This window comes from Lipotes vexillifer, unplaced genomic scaffold (genome assembly GCF_000442215.2).
Source record: "Lipotes vexillifer unplaced genomic scaffold, Lipotes_vexillifer_v1.1 scaffold189, whole genome shotgun sequence".
Taxonomy (NCBI): Eukaryota; Metazoa; Chordata; class Mammalia; order Artiodactyla; family Lipotidae; genus Lipotes; species Lipotes vexillifer.
In genome coordinates, this window is record NW_006785816.1 from 4,945,494 (window position 1) to 4,950,165 (window position 4,672).

The window sequence follows — 4,672 nt, forward strand, 5'->3', positions numbered from 1 at the left end:
AATATCAGATTAAAGAAAAATCTCACGAAGATGTAAAAATAACATAGCAACATCTATTTGGAGATGAGAATGTCCCAAGCACTGTGTTAAATGCTTTTTATACATTAGTTGATTCTTACAACAGGTTCTACTTCTAGCTTCATTTTAGAGAGAAGGAAACTGACACACAGAAACAAATTACTTGTGTAACATCATACTTCTGGCAATTAGTCAACACTGAACTTCAAACTCAGGTCTCTGACTTGCAGCCACCCCACTGTCTCATGAAAAGCCTCAGGGATGTTTACTTCTCAGAGAAGGCTGGCTGCATCTGGCCCACACTGAGTAACAGTGGTGACCTGGGGAGAGAATTTCTATTTGTTGTACATTTGACAGAAAGTAATTTTGAGGAAGGACTCTCTGACCCAGCATATTAGCTCCCAGAAGATATTTGCTCAATTATTTTTTTTAATTAAAAAGACATAAGATGATTAATTAATTCATTTTACCTAACAGGAAATCAATCCTCTGCCAAATATTTATGCAATTGCTAGTATAGTCCAAGCATGAAGCTAGAAGCTATGAGAAAATGAGAGACAAGTCAAAGAAAATGACCTATTGTGGGGAAACATGTAGGTCATACGATCCAGTGAATCAACACTGTAATGCAGTCCCCTCATGTGGGGAACATGCTATTTTCTGTAGGAGGCAAAAGAATAGCAAGCCCTCTGTGGAGTCAAGCTGTCATGATGCCTCTATGGACCATCTCTGGCCCTTATAAAGGGCCCTCTCAGTTTCCTCCCTTTCCAGTGCACTTCTACCACTCCTCTGCCCACTGGAGTTCTTTTCATCCTTCAAAACCTGGAGCAAAGGACTTCCCTGGTGGTGCAGTGGTTAAGAAACTGCCTGGCCAGAACACTCTATGACATAAATCAGAGCAAGATCCTTTTTGACCCACCTCCTAGAGAAATGGAAATAAAAACAAAAATAAACAAATGGAACCTAATGAAACTTAAAAGCTTTCCCACAGCAAAGGAAACCATAAACAAGATGAAAGACAACCTCAGAATGGGAGAAAATATTTGCAAATGAAGCAACTGACAAAGGATTAATCTCCAAAATTTACAAGCAGCTCATGCAGCTCAATATCAAAAAAACAAACAACCCAATCCAAAAATGGGCAGAAGACCTAAATAGACATTTCTCCAAAGAAGATATACAGATTGCCAACAAACACATGAAAGAAGGCTCAACATCATTAATCATTAGAGAAATGCAAATCAAAACTACAATGAGGTATCACCTCAAACCGGTCAGAATGGCCATCATCAAAAAATCTACAAACAATACATGCTGGAGTGGGTGTGGAGAAAAGGGAACCCTCTTGCACTGTTGGTGGGAATGTGAATTGGTACAGCCACTATGGAGAACAGTATGGAGGTTCCTTAAAAAACTAAAAATAGAACTACCATACTCTACAAACAATACATGCTGGAGTGGGTGTGGAGAAAAGGGAACCCTCTTGCACTGTTGGTGGGAATGTAAATTGATACAGCTACTATGGAGAACAGTATGGAGGTTCCTTAAAAAACTAAAAACAGAACTACCATACGACCCAGCAATCCCATAACTGGGCATACACCCTGAGAAAACCATAATTCAAAAAGAGTCATGTACCACAATGTTCATTGCAGCTCTGTTTACAATAACCAGGACATGGAAACAACCTAAGTGTCCCTCGACAGGTGAATGGATAAAGAAGATGCGGTACATATATACAATGGAATATTACTCAACCATAAAACGAAACAAAATCGAGTTATTTGTAGTGAGGTGGATGGACCTAGAGTCTGTCATACAGAGTGAAGTACATCAGAAAGAGAAAAACAAATACTGTATACTAACACATATATATGGAATCTATAAAAAGAAAAAAGTGGTCATGAAGAACCTAGGGGCAGGACGGATATAAAGATGCAGACCTACTAGAGAATGGACTTGAGGATACGGGGAGGGGGAAGGATAAGCTGGGACAAAGTGAGACAGTGGCATGGACATGTATACACTACCAAAAGTAAAACAGATAGCTAGTGGGAAGCAGCCGTATAGCACAGGGAGATCAGCTCGGTGCTCTGTGACCACCTAGAGGGGTGGGATAGGGAGGGTGGGAGGGAGGGAGACGCAAGAGGGAAGAGATATGGTGATATGTGTATATGTATAACTGATTCAATTTGTTATACAGCAGAAACTAACACACCATTGTAAAGCAATTATACTCCAATAAAGATGTTTTTTTAAAAAAAAGAGTAGCCACCTCTCATTGCAACTAGAGAAAGCCCACACGCAGCAACAAAGACCCAATGCAGCCAAAAATAAAATAATTAATTAATTTAAAATAAGTAAATAAATAAAATGAGTGATTTAAGAAAAAAAAAAAAAACCTGGAGCAAATAGTATACCTCTGTGTTGCCTTCCTACCATCCCAATGTCAGAATTAGCACCTCTTTCTTCATGCTCTTACTGCAAAGTGTACATGAGACATATCTCTGTGCTAGCACTTGACACAGAATATTGTTATCTATTTTCAAATCTTACTTCCCCACTTGAATGATAGCTACCATAAAGAAGGCATCATGCCTAATTCATCTTTTGTTCCCTTGATACCTTGCCTAGGGCTTAGCAACATAGAAGCCCCTCATTAGGTGTTTGAAGGCTAATTAACCAGAAGATGAATCATAGAATATGGCTTGATAAGACCCTATAGGGCATTTGATTCCCCTTTCTATATAACCTGTTAATTTCCTACTTACAAAATCTCCAAAGAAATCATCATACAGACTCTGCCTGTAAATATCAGAGCTTGAAATGCTGGAAAGTGCTTAAATTGACCTAAAATTTGCCTGAATATAACATCTTCGATTCCATGATTGGCCATAATTCTAATCTTTCTGTCCATGATGATTCTTCAAATGTTTAAAGGCAAATATATATGGTACTGCATCAGGCCTTTGGAGTAAGAGTCAGTACAGATATCCTCTTTTACAAAGGAGCCCAAGGCAACTCTACCAGGATCCAGAGCATGACTTCTCGCAAAGGGAGGCTACTAGCTTTTCCCTAGTAAGTAAGATCCAGTTGCCACAGGGAAGCAACTGACTCTATAACACCTTTACATGACACCTGAAAAAAATGGACCTTTTCATTTCATTCAAGAAATATTTATGGGTGTTGAGCATCAGTTACATTATGTTCCAAGTGCAGCCCTAGACACTGGGGCCACAGCAGAGAACAAAGCAGATGAAGTCTCTATAGTTGAACTACTTGTCTGTTTCCCAATCCTGAAAATCAAAAGATGTATATTCAGTTTTGTGGAGAGAGCTCATCTGTGAAACAAGAAAATGCAGATGTTCAGGAAAAAAATGTCTTTGGGGTACCTTTTGCATCTACTCTGTGACCCATGTGGTCTAAAAACTTACTGACTTGGGGAGAGAAAATTTTTCACAAAAAAAATATTTGAGAACAACACCTAAAATCACATGATATAGTGTTAAAGGTGTATGTATTGACCTAAGTGCTACAGGAATTAAAAGATCAGAGGCTCATTGATGGGAAAGGCAGAAGAGGAAGCCAATTTGGGGAAATGTTTTTATAGTTAACAATAGCTCCTATTTATTGAGCATTTTCTAAGTGCCAGGAGCACTGCTAAGCCAACTGTCACATGTTGATTCACTTGATTCTCACAAAACACTGCAAGGAAACTCATACTATTTTCTCCATTTTTATAAAGCACAGAGGAGTTAAATAACTTGCCCAAGATCACAGAGCAGTAACTGACAGAACTGAGCTTTAACCCAGGGAATCTGGTCCAGAGTCTGGTTGCTTAACCAACATACTCTATTGCCTCTCAGCATTCTCACAAGTTCATGTTAACTCATGGCCAGGAGCAGACAATCCTCCACGTGTGCCAGTGATGACACAATGGTTTCCCAGAAGTGAATCAGGATCCAATGGAGAGAGGAGGGATGATTCTCCATGCCTACCTTTCCACCACACACCCTCTCTCTTCCACTGGTGACCAAGCACTGGCAGCAGGCAGAAGGATGGACAGCACAGCCGGAGCCCTGGCAGGATGCTAGGGGCTGGGACTGGCCCGGGCAGTGCTGCAGCAGCACCTGTGGTGGTCGTAGTGTCTTCGTTCCTCATCCCAACTCCTCTCCACCAGCTGCTGTGCGGCCTTGTGTCACAACACTACACCAATCTGAGCTTCAGCTTCATATGTTTATGAAACACCATGTTTGACAAGGTGATCATTTCCTGGTCTGCTGCTCTATTCCACTCTACGGGTAGTGGAGGGAGGCTAGAGGTAGCAGCACAGTCCATAATGCAAAACTCCATCCACTAAAGGATCCGATTTCAGCCACTCTGCCAAAAGCTACAGTCTTGACAACAGTTGTACTATAATTTAGAACCAGCTCCGAGTGAGGGGGTGGGAACATACCAAGCACAGGGTTAAACCAGTGACCTGAACATTTCTCTTCTCACATTCACAACACCAGAAACCAGCTACAGAGGATTCGAATGGAGCAAATCCCTTAATCTTTCAAATTCTTTTTCCTAATTTGCTAGAGCAGCCAAGGATGGGGTGGGGCTTTCACTTGTGAATAAAAGGTTCTGCTTCATTGTCCCCACGCAGGAG